The sequence below is a fragment of the Eschrichtius robustus genome, chromosome 5 (genome assembly GCF_028021215.1).
Source record: "Eschrichtius robustus isolate mEscRob2 chromosome 5, mEscRob2.pri, whole genome shotgun sequence".
Lineage (NCBI taxonomy): Eukaryota > Metazoa > Chordata > Mammalia > Artiodactyla > Eschrichtiidae > Eschrichtius > Eschrichtius robustus.
Window position 1 is genome coordinate 94,929,356 of NC_090828.1, and position 15,810 is coordinate 94,945,165.

Below are 15,810 nucleotides of genomic sequence, written 5' to 3' on the forward strand. Positions count from 1 at the left end.
GTTTTGCCGCTTTTCCTGTGCTTTAAAGGCGATTCGAATCTACCTCCTGAAATCTGTTTCCTGCAATTCTGCCTTGTTTTCAAATCCTCTTCGTTGCCTTCCCTCAATATTTTTGTGGGCGAGAGTTATCATTTATAACTCTGCAGGTTTGTGATTTGCAGGGCCCCTGAGCTCCATTTTTCAACTCGCTTTTTTGGGAGCTGGCCGCAAAAGCGTAGGATTGCTTCAGGCCCTATTCTGGTTCCGGGCGGCACGCTGAGCCGGTGGTTAATTCTTCTTCCTGATGGGAAAATAGAGTGACCTGTGCCTGTCCCACCACCTAGAGCTAGTCGCTCATTGGTTCCCCCTCTTCCCGTTCATCCTCAGGACAAATTGAAACCTGTACGGAACAGGAGGTTAAAGTGCTGATTCTCCAAGGAGGGAGATTGCTATTAAAGTGGCTGGAATGGCGAACCCGAGCACAAGGAGATGAGAAATGAGGTGCGTTTTAGAAACCTTTCCCGATCACACGGTGTACCATCTTCTGGGTTTCTCATGCATGTTTTCGATGTAGGAAGATGCCCTTGAACCTGGAGATTTGGGACCCATGGGATGGGTACCACGCAGTATTACTTTAAAGGGTCTGCGTTTGCTCACCCAACCTCACCAAACCTCTCAGCCCCAAGAGTGTCCACCCTTATGTCTCAATCAGCTGTGGGTCTAGATATGGTCAATCCAGGTGGCATCACAGCCCCTGAACGAATTTTGTAAGAATTTCTCTCTCTTTCACTGTCTTTGTTTCACGGGTTTTTAAAAGTAATTGATTTTCCTAATGGGTTTAGCTGCTTTTCACTGCTGTGTTTATGCCGCTTTACTCCCACTTGACTCACTTACGGAGAGATATCAATACATAGGTTTAAAGATTCTTACTAGTAAGATCTATTCTTGGGTGGTGAATACGGGGTGTTGGGTCCAGTTCACTGAGCAAGGAGTAGGTCTTGTCTATTACATATTGGGTTTATGGAACGGTATCTGAGCTAATTTGAAACCCTTGTTTTAGGCATCACCCCACCTCGCCTTTCCCGTTAGGCAGCCATAGTGTGTTTTCTAAATGTGTGACTCTGTTCTGTTTTGTAATTCAGTTCAAGTGTAGCGGTTTTTACTTTCCCTCTATAAGTGATATCTTATGATTAGTGTCTTTTTCTGTGTGACTTATTTCACTTAGAACCGTCGTACCTGAATCCACTCATCATGCTGCTACTAGCCTTATGACGTTGATTTCATGGCTGAGTGATATTCCATTGTACCTAAGGACCACAACTTCTTTATCCATTTTTCTCTTTCCTGGGATATTTAAGGTGAAATGAAGTGGAGGTTCTTGTCAACAGAGCAACCCTAAACTTTGGAGTGCCTGTGCCTTGCTGATTTTTAGTTTTCCCAAATTAGACGCCCATGAGTGGAAGTGCCCTATGCTCTCTAAGCCGAGTTTTTTAGATATTTCAGGACACACCGTACACTTCTCCAGAGTGGCTGTTGGCAATTTACATCCCGCCCATCAGCGTAGCAAGGCTCCCATTTCTCCATGGCCTCTCTTGCATTTCTGGTATTGACACTTTATTCAGCATGGCCCTTTTGACCGATGGGAAGCGAGACTTCTTTGTAGCGCTGATTTGCCTTTCCCGGTTGCTTGGTTGGCCAAAAAGGGCGTATGCGTTTTTTCCTGAATATATTCAGGAAAAAACGCATACGCCCTTTTTGGCCAAGGGCATCATTGTCGAGGTTTTGCCGCTTTTCCTGTGCTTTAAAGGCGATTCGAATCTACCTCCTGATATCTGTTTCCTGCAATTCTGCCTTGCTTTCAAATCCTCTTCGTTGCCTTCCCTCAATATTTTTGTGGGCGAGAGTTATCATTTATAACTCTGCAGGTTTGTGATTTGCAGGGCCCCTGAGCTCCATTTTTCAACTCGCTTTTTTGGGAGCTGGCCGCAAAAGCGTAGGATTGCTTCAGGCCCTATTCTGGTTCCGGGCGGCAGGCTGAGCCTGTGGTTAATTCTTCTTCCTGATGGGAAAATAGAGTGACCTGTGCCTGTCCCACCACCTAGAGCTAGTCGCTCATTGGTTCCCCCTCTTCCCGTTCATCCTCAGGACAAATTGAAACCTGTACGGAACAGGAGGTTAAAGTGCTGATTCTCCAAGGAGGGAGATTGCTATTAAAGTGGCTGGAATGGCGAACCCGAGCACAAGGAGATGAGAAATGAGGTGCGTTTTAGAAACCTTTCCCGATCACACGGTGTACCATCTTCTGGGTTTCTCATGCATGTTTTCGATGTAGGAAGATGCCCTTGAACCTGGAGATTTGGGACCCATGGGACGGGTACCACGCAGTATTACTTTAAAGGGTCTGCGTTTGCTCACCCAACCTCACCAAACCTCTCAGCCCCAAGAGTGTCCACCCTTATGTCTCAATCAGCTGTGGGTCTAGATAAGGTCAATCCAGGTGGCATCACAGCCACTGAACGAATTTTGTAAGAATTTCTCTCTCTTTCACTGTCTTTGTTTCACGGGTTTTTTAAGAGTAATTGATTTTCCTAATGGGGTTTAGCTGCTTTTCACTGCTGTGTTTATGCCGCTTTACTCCCACTTGACTCACTTACGGAGAGATATCAATACATAGGTTTGAAGATTCTTACTAGTCAGATCTATTCTTGGGCGGTGAATAGGGGGTGTTGGGTCCAGTTCACTGAGCAAGGAGTAGGTCTTGTCTATTACATATTGGGTTTATGGAACAGTATCTGAGCTAATTTGAAACCCTTGTTTTAGGCATCACCCCACCTCACCTTTCCCGTTAGGCAGCCATAGTGTGTTTTCTAAATGTGTGACTCTGTTCTGTTTTGTAATTCAGTTCAAGTGTAGCGGTTTTTACATTCCCTCTATAAGTGATATCTTCTGATTAGTGTCTTTTTCTGTGTGACTTATTTCACTTAGAACCGTCGTACCTGAATCCACTCATCATGCTGCTACTAGCCTTATGACGTTGATTTCATGGCTGAGTGATATTCCATTGTACCTAAGGACCACAACTTCTTTATCCATTTTTCTCTTTCCTGGGATATTTAAGGTGGAATGAAGTGGAGGTTCTTGGCAACAGAGCAACCCTAAACTTTGGAGTGCATGTGCCTTGCTGATTTTTAGTTTTCCCAAATTAGACGCCCATGAGTTGAAGTGCCCTATGCTCTCTAAGCCGAGTTTTTTAGATATTTCAGGACACACCGTACACTTCTCCAGAGTGGCTGTTGGCAATTTACATCCCGCCCATCAGCGTAGCAAGGCTCCCATTTCTCCATGGCCTCTCCTGCATTTCTGGTATTGACACTTTATTCAGCATGGCCCTTTTGACCGATGGGAAGCGAGACTTCTTTGTAGCGCTGATTTGCCTTTCCAGGTTGCTTGGTTGGCCAAAAAGGGCGTATGCGTTTTTTCCTGAATATATTCAGGAAAAAACGCATACGCCCTTTTTGGCCAAGGCATCATTGTCGAGGTTTTGCCGCTTTTCCTGTGCTTTAAAGGCGATTCGAATCTACCTCCTGAAATCTGTTTCCTGCAATTCTGCCTTGTTTTCAAATCCTCTTCGTTGCCTTCCCTCAATATTTTTGTGGGCGAGAGATATCATTTATAACTCTGCAGGTTTGTGATTTGCAGGGCCCCTGAGCTCCATTTTTCAACTCGCTTTTTTGGGAGCTGGCCGCAAAAGCGTAGGATTGCTTCAGGCCCTATTCTGGTTCCGGGCGGCACGCTGAGCCGGTGGTTAATTCTTCTTCCTGATGGGAAAATAGAGTGACCTGTGCCTGTCCCACCACCTAGAGCTAGTCGCTCATTGGTTCCCCCTCTTCCCGTTCATCCTCAGGACAAATTGAAACCTGTACGGAACAGGAGGTTAAAGTGCTGATTCTCCAAGGAGGGAGATTGCTATTAAAGTGGCTGGAATGGCGAACCCGAGCACAAGGAGATGAGAAATGAGGTGCGTTTTAGAAACCTTTCCCGATCACACGGTGTACCATCTTCTGGGTTTCTCATGCATGTTTTCGATGTAGGAAGATGCCCTTGAACCTGGAGATTTGGGACCCATGGGATGGGTACCACGCAGTATTACTTTAAAGGGTCTGCGTTTGCTCACCCAACCTCACCAAACCTCTCAGCCCCAAGAGTGTCCACCCTTATGTCTCAATCAGCTGTGGGTCTAGATATGGTCAATCCAGGTGGCATCACAGCCCCTGAACGAATTTTGTAAGAATTTCTCTCTCTTTCACTGTCTTTGTTTCACGGGTTTTTAAAAGTAATTGATTTTCCTAATGGGTTTAGCTGCTTTTCACTGCTGTGTTTATGCCGCTTTACTCCCACTTGACTCACTTACGGAGAGATATCAATACATAGGTTTAAATATTCTTACTAGTAAGATCTATTCTTGGGTGGTGAATACGGGGTGTTGGGTCCAGTTCACTGAGCAAGGAGTAGGTCTTGTCTATTACATATTGGGTTTATGGAACGGTATCTGAGCTAATTTGAAACCCTTGTTTTAGGCATCACCCCACCTCACCTTTCCCGTTAGGCAGCCATAGTGTGTTTTCTAAATGTGTGACTCTGTTCTGTTTTGTAATTCAGTTCAAGTGTAGCGGTTTTTACTTTCCCTCTATAAGTGATATCTTATGATTAGTGTCTTTTTCTGTGTGACTTATTTCACTTAGAACCGTCGTACCTGAATCCACTCATCATGCTGCTACTAGCCTTATGACGTTGATTTCATGGCTGAGTGATATTACATTGTACCTAAGGACCACAACTTCTTTATCCATTTTTCTCTTTCCTGGGATATTTAAGGTGGAATGAAGTGGAGGTTCTTGTCAACAGAGCAACCCTAAACTTTGGAGTGCCTGTGCCTTGCTGATTTTTAGTTTTCCCAAATTAGACGCCCATGAGTGGAAGTGCCCTATGCTCTCTAAGCCGAGTTTTTTAGATATTTCAGGACACACCGTACACTTCTCCAGAGTGGCTGTTGGCAATTTACATCCCGCCCATCAGCGTAGCAAAGCTCCCATTTCTCCATGGCCTCTCCTGCATTTCTGGTATTGACACTTTATTCAGCATGGCCCTTTTGACCGATGGGAAACGAGACTTCTTTGTAGCGCTGATTTGCCTTTCCAGGTTGCTTGGTTGGCCAAAAAGGGCGTATGCGTTTTTTCCTGAATATATTCAGGAAAAAACGCATACGCCCTTTTTGGCCAAGGGCATCATTGTCGAGGTTTTGCCGCTTTTCCTGTGCTTTAAAGGCGATTCGAATCTACCTCCTGAAATCTGTTTCCTGCAATTCTGCCTTGCTTTCAAATCCTCTTCGTTGCCTTCCCTCAATATTTTTGTGGGCGAGAGTTATCATTTATAACTCTGCAGGTTTGTGATTTGCAGGGCCCCTGAGCTCCATTTTTCAACTCGCTTTTTTGGGAGCTGGCCGCAAAAGCGTAGGATTGCTTCAGGCCCTATTCTGGTTCCGGGCGGCACGCTGAGCCGGTGGTTAATTCTTCTTCCTGATGGGAAAATAGAGTGACCTGTGCCTGTCCCACCACCTAGAGCTAGTCGCTCATTGGTTCCCCCTCTTCCCGTTCATCCTCAGGACAAATTGAAACCTGTACGGAACAGGAGGTTAAAGTGCTGATTCTCCAAGGAGGGAGATTGCTATTAAAGTGGCTGGAATGGCGAACCCGAGCACAAGGAGATGAGAAATGAGGTGCGTTTTAGAAACCTTTCCCGATCACACGGTGTACCATCTTCTGGGTTTCTCATGCATGTTTTCGATGTAGGAAGATGCCCTTGAACCTGGAGATTTGGGACCCATGGGACGGGTACCACGCAGTATTACTTTAAAGGGTCTGCGTTTGCTCACCCAACCTCACCAAACCTCTCAGCCCCAAGAGTGTCCACCCTTATGTCTCAATCAGCTGTGGGTCTAGATATGGTCAATCCAGGTGGCATCACAGCCCCTGAACGAATTTTGTAAGAATTTCTCTCTCTTTCACTGTCTTTGTTTCACGGGTTTTTAAAAGTATTGATTTTCCTAATGGGGTTTAGCTGCTTTTCACTGCTGTGTTTATGCCGCTTTACTCCCACTTGACTCACTTACGGAGAGATATCAATACATAGGTTTGAAGATTCTTACTATTCAGATCTATTCTTGGGCGGTGAATAGGGGGTGTTGGGTCCAGTTCACTGAGCAAGGAGTAGGTCTTGTCTATTACATATTGGGTTTATGGAACGGTATCTGAGCTAATTTGAAACCCTTGTTTTAGGCATCACCCCACCTCGCCTTTCCCGTTAGGCAGCCATAGTGTGTTTTCTAAATGTGTGACTCTGTTCTGTTTTGTAATTCAGTTCAAGTGTAGCGGTTTTTACTTTCCCTCTATAAGTGATATCTTATGATTAGTGTCTTTTTCTGTGTGACTTATTTCACTTAGAACCGTCGTACCTGAATCCACTCATCATGCTGCTACTAGCCTTATGACGTTGATTTCATGGCTGAGTGATATTCCATTGTACCTAAGGACCACAACTTCTTTATCCATTTTTCTCTTTCCTGGGATATTTAAGGTGAAATGAAGTGGAGGTTCTTGTCAACAGAGCAACCCTAAACTTTGGAGTGCCTGTGCCTTGCTGATTTTTAGTTTTCCCAAATTAGACGCCCATGAGTGGAAGTGCCCTATGCTCTCTAAGCCGAGTTTTTTAGATATTTCAGGACACACCGTACACTTCTCCAGAGTGGCTGTTGGCAATTTACATCCCGCCCATCAGCGTAGCAAGGCTCCCATTTCTCCATGGCCTCTCTTGCATTTCTGGTATTGACACTTTATTCAGCATGGCCCTTTTGACCGATGGGAAGCGAGACTTCTTTGTAGCGCTGATTTGCCTTTCCCGGTTGCTTGGTTGGCCAAAAAGGGCGTATGCGTTTTTTCCTGAATATATTCAGGAAAAAACGCATACGCCCTTTTTGGCCAAGGGCATCATTGTCGAGGTTTTGCCGCTTTTCCTGTGCTTTAAAGGCGATTCGAATCTACCTCCTGATATCTGTTTCCTGCAATTCTGCCTTGCTTTCAAATCCTCTTCGTTGCCTTCCCTCAATATTTTTGTGGGCGAGAGTTATCATTTCTAACTCTGCAGGTTTGTGATTTGCAGGGCCCCTGAGCTCCATTTTTCAACTCGCTTTTTTGGGAGCTGGCCGCAAAAGCGTAGGATTGCTTCAGGCCCTATTCTGGTTCCGGGCGGCAGGCTGAGCCTGTGGTTAATTCTTCTTCCTGATGGGAAAATAGAGTGACCTGTGCCTGTCCCACCACCTAGAGCTAGTCGCTCATTGGTTCCCCCTCTTCCCGTTCATCCTCAGGACAAATTGAAACCTGTACGGAACAGGAGGTTAAAGTGCTGATTCTCCAAGGAGGGAGATTGCTATTAAAGTGGCTGGAATGGCGAACCCGAGCACAAGGAGATGAGAAATGAGGTGCGTTTTAGAAACCTTTCCCGATCACACGGTGTACCATCTTCTGGGTTTCTCATGCATGTTTTCGATGTAGGAAGATGCCCTTGAACCTGGAGATTTGGGACCCATGGGACGGGTACCACGCAGTATTACTTTAAAGGGTCTGCGTTTGCTCACCCAACCTCACCAAACCTCTCAGCCCCAAGAGTGTCCACCCTTATGTCTCAATCAGCTGTGGGTCTAGATAAGGTCAATCCAGGTGGCATCACAGCCACTGAACGAATTTTGTAAGAATTTCTCTCTCTTTCACTGTCTTTGTTTCACGGGTTTTTTAAGAGTAATTGATTTTCCTAATGGGGTTTAGCTGCTTTTCACTGCTGTGTTTATGCCGCTTTACTCCCACTTGACTCACTTACGGAGAGATATCAATACATAGGTTTGAAGATTCTTACTAGTCAGATCTATTCTTGGTCGGTCAATAGGGGGTGTTGGGTCCAGTTCACTGAGCAAGGAGTAGGTCTTGTCTATTACATATTGGGTTTATGGAACAGTATCTGAGCTAATTTGAAACCCTTGTTTTAGGCATCACCCCACCTCACCTTTCCCGTTAGGCAGCCATAGTGTGTTTTCTAAATGTGTGACTCTGTTCTGTTTTGTAATTCAGTTCAAGTGTAGCGGTTTTTACATTCCCTCTATAAGTGATATCTTCTGATTAGTGTCTTTTTCTGTGTGACTTATTTCACTTAGAACCGTCGTACCTGAATCCACTCATCATGCTGCTACTAGCCTTATGACGTTGATTTCATGGCTGAGTGATATTCCATTGTACCTAAGGACCACAACTTCTTTATCCATTTTTCTCTTTCCTGGGATATTTAAGGTGGAATGAAGTGGAGGTTCTTGGCAACAGAGCAACCCTAAACTTTGGAGTGCATGTGCCTTGCTGATTTTTAGTTTTCCCAAATTAGACGCCCATGAGTTGAAGTGCCCTATGCTCTCTAAGCCGAGTTTTTTAGATATTTCAGGACACACCGTACACTTCTCCAGAGTGGCTGTTGGCAATTTACATCCCGCCCATCAGCGTAGCAAGGCTCCCATTTCTCCATGGCCTCTCCTGCATTTCTGGTATTGACACTTTATTCAGCATGGCCCTTTTGACCGATGGGAAGCGAGACTTCTTTGTAGCGCTGATTTGCCTTTCCAGGTTGCTTGGTTGGCCAAAAAGGGCGTATGCGTTTTTTCCTGAATATATTCAGGAAAAAACGCATACGCCCTTTTTGGCCAAGGCATCATTGTCGAGGTTTTGCCGCTTTTCCTGTGCTTTAAAGGCGATTCGAATCTAACTCCTGAAATCTGTTTCCTGCAATTCTGCCTTGTTTTCAAATCCTCTTCGTTGCCTTCCCTCAATATTTTTGTGGGCGAGAGTTATCATTTATAACTCTGCAGGTTTGTGATTTGCAGGGCCCCTGAGCTCCATTTTTCAACTCGCTTTTTTGGGAGCTGGCCGCAAAAGCGTAGGATTGCTTCAGGCCCTATTCTGGTTCCGGGCGGCAGGCTGAGCCGGTGGTTAATTCTTCTTCCTGATGGGAAAATAGAGTGACCTGTGCCTGTCCCACCACCTAGAGCTAGTCGCTCATTGGTTCCCCCTCTTCCCGTTCATCCTCAGGACAAATTGAAACCTGTACGGAACAGGAGGTTAAAGTGCTGATTCTCCAAGGAGGGAGATTGCTATTAAAGTGGCTGGAATGGCGAACCCGAGCACAAGGAGATGAGAAATGAGGTGCGTTTTAGAAACCTTTCCCGATCACACGGTGTACCATCATCTGGGTTTCTCATGCATGTTTTCGATGTAGGAAGATGCCCTTGAAACTGGAGATTTGGGACCCATGGGACGGGTACCACGCAGTATTACTTTAAAGGGTCTGCGTTTGCTCACCCAACCTCACCAAACCTCTCAGCCCCAAGAGTGTCCACCCTTATGTCTCAATCAGCTGTGGGTCTAGATATGGTCAATCCAGGTGGCATCACAGCCCCTGAACGAATTTTATAAGAATTTCTCTCTCTTTCACTGTCTTTGTTTCACGGGTTTTTAAAAGTAATTGATTTTCCTAATGGGGTTTAGCTGCTTTTCACTGCTGTGTTTATGCCGCTTTACTCCCACTTGACTCACTTACAGAGAGATATCAATACATAGGTTTGAAGATTCTTACTAGTCAGATCTATTCTTGGGCGGTGAATAGGGGGTGTTGAGTCCAGTTCACTGAGCAAGGAGTAGGTCTTGTCTATTACATATTGTGTTTATGGAACGGTATCTGAGCTAATTTGAAACCCTTGTTTTAGGCATCACCCCACCTCACCTTTCCCGTTAGGCAGCCTTAGTGTGTTTTCTAAATGTGTGACTCTGTTCTGTTTTGTAATTCAGTTCAAGTGTAGCGGTTTTTACTTTCCCTCTATAAGTGATATGTTATGATTAGTGTCTTTTTCTGTGTGACTTATTTCACTTTGAACCGTCGTACCTGAATCCACTCATCATGCTGCTACTAGCCTTATGACGTTGATTTCATGGCTGAGTGATATTCCATTGTACCTAAGGACCACAACTTCTTTATCCATTTTTCTCTTTCCTGGGATATTTAAGGTGGAATGAAGTGGAGGTTCTTGTCAACAGAGCAACCCTAAACTTTGGAGTGCCTGTGCCTTGCTGATTTTTAGTTTTCCCAAATTAGACGCTCATGAGTGGAAGTGCCCTATGCTGTCTAAGCCGAGTTTTTTAGATGTTTCAGGACACACCGTACACTTCTCCAGAGTGGCTGTTGGCAATTTACATCCCTCCCATCAGCGTAGCAAGGCTCCCATTTCTCCATGTCCTCTCCTGCATTTCTGGTTTTCACACTTTATTCAGCATGGCCCTTTTGACCGATGGGAAGCGAGACTTCTTTGTAGCGCTGATTTGCCTTTCCAGGTTGCTTGGTTGGCCAAAAAGGGCGTATGCGTTTTTTCCTGAATATATTCAGGAAAAAACGCATACGCCCTTTTTGGCCAAGGGCATCACTGTCGAGGTTTTGCCGCTTTTCCTGTGCTTTACAGGCGATTCGAATCTACCTCCTGAAATCTGTTTCCTGCAATTCTGCCTTGCTTTCAAATCCTCTTCGTTGCTTTCCCTCAATATTTTTGTGGGCGAGAGTTATCATTTATAACGCAGCAGGTTTGTGATTTGCAGTGCCCCTGAGCTCCATTTTTCAACTCGCTTTTTTGGGAGCTGGCCTCAAAAGCGTAGGATTGCTTCAGGCCTTTTTCTGGTTCCGGGCGGCAGGCACAGCCTGTGGTTAATTCTTCTTCCTGATGGGAAAATAGAGTGACCTGTGCCTTTCCCAACACCTAGAGCTAGTCGCTCATTGGTTCCCCCTCTTGCCGTTCATCCTCAGGACAAATTGCAACCTGTACGGACCAGGAGGTTAAAGTGCTGATTCTCCAAGGAGGGACATTGCTAGTAAAGCGGCTGGAATGGCGACCCCGAGCACAAGGAGATGAGAAATAAGGTGCGTTTTAGAAACCTTTCCCGATCACACGGTGTACCATCTTCTGGGTTTCTCATGCATGTTTTCGATGTAGGAAGATGCCCTTGAACCTGGAGATTTGGGACCCATCAGACGGGTACCACGCAATATTACTTTTAAGGGTCTGCGTTTGCTCACCCAACCTCACCAAACCTCTCAGCCCCAAGAGTGTCCACGCTTATGTCTCAATCAGCTGTGGGTCTAGATATGGTCAATCCAGGTGGCATCACAGCCCCTGAACGAATTTTGTAAGAATTTCTCTCTCTTTCACTGTCTTTGTTTCACGGGTTTTTAAAAGTAATTGATTTTCCTAATGGGGTTTAGCTGCTTTTCACTGCTGTGTTTATGCCGCTTTACACCCACTTGACTCACTTCCAGAGAGATATCAATACATAGGTTTGAAGATTTTTACTAGTCAGATCTATTCTTGGGCGGTGAATAGGGGGTGTTGAGTCCACTTCACTGAGCAAGGAGTAGGTCTTGTCTATTACATATTGGGTTTATGGAACGGTATCTGAGCTAATTTGAAACCCTTGTTTTATGCATCACCCCACCTCACCTTTCCCGTTAGGCAGCCATAGTGTGTTTTCTAAATGTGTGACTCTGTTCTGTATTGTAATTCAGTTCAAGTGTAGCGGTTTGTACATTCCCTCTATAAGTGATATCTTATGACTAGTGTCTTTTTCTGTGTGACTTATTTCACTTAGAACCGTCGTACCTGAATCCACTCATCATGCTGCTACTAGCCTTATGACGTTGATTTCATGGCTGAGTGATATTCCATTGTACCTAAGGACCACAACTTCTTTATCCATTTTTCTCCTTCCTGGGATATTTAAGGTGGAATGAAGTGGAGGTTCTTGTCAACAGAGCAACCCTAAACTTTGGAGTGCCTGTGCCTTGCTGATTTTTAGTTTTCCCAAATTAGACGCCCATGAGTGGAAGTGCCCTATGCTCTCTAAGACGAGTTTTTTAGATGTTTCAGGACACACCGTACACTTCTCCAGAGTGGCTGTTGGCAATTTACATCCCGACCATCAGCGTAGCAAGGCTCCCATTTCTCCATGGCCTCTCCTGCATTTCTGGTTTTGACACTTTATTCAGCATGGCCCTTTTGACCGATGGAAAGCGAGACTTCTTTGTAGCGCTGATTTGCCTTTCCAGGTTGCTTGGTTGGCCAAACAGGGCGTATGCGTTTTTTCCTGAATATATTCAGGAAAAAACGCATACGCCCTGTTTGGCCAAGGGCATCATTGTCGAGGTTTTGCCGCTTTTCCTGTGCTTTAAAGGCGATTCGAATCTACCTCCTGAAATCTGTTTCCTGCAATTCTGCCTTGCTTTCAAATCCTCTTCGTTGCCTTCCCTCAATATTTTTGTGGGCGAGAGTTATCATTTCTAACTCTGCAGGTTTGTGATTTGCAGTGCCCCTGAGCTCCATTTTTCAACTCGCTTTTTTGGGAGCTGGCCGCAAAAGCGTAGGATTGCTTCAGGCCCTATTCTGGTTCCGGGCGGCAGGCTGATCCTGTGGTTAATTCTTCTTCCTGATGGGAAAATAGAGTGACCTGTGCCTTTCCCAACACCTAGAGCTAGTCGCTCATTGGTTCCCCCTCTTCCCGTTCATCCTCAGGACAAATTGCAACCTGTACGGAACAGGAGGTTAAACGTGCTGATTCTCCAAGGAGGGAGATTGCTAGTAAAGCGGCTGTAATGGCGAACCCGAGCACAAGGAGATGAGAAATGAGGTGCGTTTTAGAAACCTTTCCTGATCACACGGTGTACCATCATCTGGGTTTCTCATGCATGTTTTCGATGTAGGAAGATGCCCTTGAAACTGGAGATTTGGGACCCATGGGACGGGTACCACGCAGTATTACTTTAAAGGGTCTGCGTTTGCTCACCCAACCTCACCAAACCTCTCAGCCCCAAGAGTGTCCACCCTTATGTCTCAATCAGCTGTGGGTCTAGATATGGTCAATCCAGGTGGCATCACAGCCCCTGAACGAATTTTGTAAGAATTTCTCTCTCTTTCACTGTCTTTGTTTCACGGGTTTTTAAAAGTAATTGATTTTCCTAATGGGGTTTAGCTGCTTTTCACTGCTGTGTTTATGCCGCTTTACTCCCACTTGACTCACTTACGGAGAGATATCAATACATAGGTTTGAAGATTCTTACTAGTCAGATCTATTCTTGGGCGGTGAATAGGGGGTGTTGAGTCCAGTTCACTGAGCAAGGAGTAGGTCTTGTCTATTACATATTGTGTTTATGGAACGGTATCTGAGCTAATTTGAAACCCTTGTTTTAGGCATCACCCCACCTCACCTTTCCCGTTAGGCAGCCTTAGTGTGTTTTCTAAATGTGTGACTCTGTTCTGTTTTGTAATTCAGTTCAAGTGTAGCGGTTTTTACTTTCCCTCTATAAGTGATATGTTATGATTAGTGTCTTTTTCTGTGTGACTTATTTCACTTTGAACCGTCGTACCTGAATCCACTCATCATGCTGCTACTAGCCTTATGACGTTGATTTCATGGCTGAGTGATATTCCATTGTACCTAAGGACCACAACTTCTTTATCCATTTTTCTCTTTCCTGGGATATTTAAGTTGGAATGAAGTGGAGGTTCTTGTCAACAGAGCAACCCTAAACTTTGGAGTGCCTGTGCCTTGCTGATTTTTAGTTTTCCCAAATTAGACGCTCATGAGTGGAAGTGCCCTATGCTGTCTAAGCCGAGTTTTTTAGATGTTTCAGGTCACACCGTACACTTCTCCAGAGTGGCTGTTGGCAATTTACATCCCGCCCATCAGCGTAGCAAGGCTCCCATTTCTCCATGTCCTCTCCTGCATTTCTGGTTTTGACACTTTATTCAGCATGGCCCTTTTGACCGATGGGAAGCGAGACTTCTTTGTAGCGCTGATTTGCCTTTCCAGGTTGCTTGGTTGGCCAAAAAGGGCGTATGCGTTTTTTCCTGAATATATTCAGGAAAAAACGCATACGCCCTTTTTGGCCAAGGGCATCACTGTCGAGGTTTTGCCGCTTTTCCTGTGCTTTACAGGCGATTCGAATCTACCTCCTGAAATCTGTTTCCTGCAATTCTGCCTTGCTTTCAAATCCTCTTCGTTGCTTTCCCTCAATATTTTTGTGGGCGAGAGTTATCATTTATAACGCAGCAGGTTTGTGATTTGCAGTGCCCCTGAGCTCCATTTTTCAACTCGCTTTTTTGGGAGCTGGCCTCAAAAGCGTAGGATTGCTTCAGGCCTTTTTCTGGTTCCGGGCGGCAGGCACAGCCTGTGGTTAATTCTTCTTCCTGATGGGAAAATAGAGTGACCTGTGCCTTTCCCAACACCTAGAGCTAGTCGCTCATTGGTTCCCCCTCTTGCCGTTCATCCTCAGGACAAATTGCAACCTGTACGGAACAGGAGGTTAAAGTGCTGATTCTCCAAGGAGGGACATTGCTAGTAAAGCGGCTGGAATGGCGACCCCGAGCACAAGGAGATGAGAAATAAGGTGCGTTTTAGAAACCTTTCCCAATCACACGGTGTACCATCTTCTGGGTTTCTCATGCATGTTTTCGATGTAGGAAGATGCCCTTGAACCTGGAGATTTGGGACCCATCAGACGGGTACCACGCAATATTACTTTTAAGGGTCTGCGTTTGCTCACCCAACCTCACCAAACCTCTCAGCCCCAAGAGTGTCCACGCTTATGTCTCAATCAGCTGTGGGTCTAGATATGGTCAATCCAGGTGGCATCACAGCCCCTGAACGAATTTTGTAAGAATTTCTCTCTCTTTCACTGTCTTTGTTTCACGGGTTTTTAAAAGTAATTGATTTTCCTAATGGGGTTTAGCTGCTTTTCACTGCTGTGTTTATGCCGCTTTACACCCACTTGACTCACTTCCAGAGAGATATCAATACATAGGTTTGAAGATTTTTACTAGTCAGATCTATTCTTGGGCGGTGAATAGGGGGTGTTGAGTCCACTTCACTGAGCAAGGAGTAGGTCTTGTCTAATACATATTGGGTTTATGGAACGGTATCTGAGCTAATTTGAAACCCTTGTTTTATGCATCACCCCACCTCACCTTTCCCGTTAGGCAGCCATAGTGTGTTTTCTAAATGTGTGACTCTGTTCTGTTTTGTAATTCAGTTCAAGTGTAGCGGTTTGTACATTCCCTCTATAAGTGATATCTTATGACTAGTGTCTTTTTCTGTGTGACTTATTTCACTTAGAACCGTCGTACCTGAATCCACTCATCATGCTGCTACTAGCCTTATGACGTTGATTTCATGGCTGAGTGATATTCCATTGTACCTAAGGACCACAACTTCTTTATCCATTTTTCTCCTTCCTGGGATATTTAAGGTGGAATGAAGTGGAGGTTCTTGTCAACAGAGCAACCCTAAACTTTGGAGTGCCTGTGCCTTGCTGATTTTTAGTTTTCCCACATTAGACGCCCATGAGTGGAAGTGCCCTATGCTCTCTAAGACGAGTTTTTTAGATGTTTCAGGACACACCGTACACTTCTCCAGAGTGGCTGTTGGCAATTTACATCCCGACCATCAGCGTAGCAAGGCTCCCATTTCTCCATGGCCTCTCCTGCATTTCTGGTTTTGACACTTTATTCAGCATGGCCCTTTTGACCGATGGAAAGCGAGACTTCTTTGTAGCGCTGATTTGCCTTTCCAGGTTGCTTGGTTGGCCAAACAGGGCGTATGCGTTTTTTCCTGAATATATTCAGGAAAAAACGCATACGCCCTGTTTGGC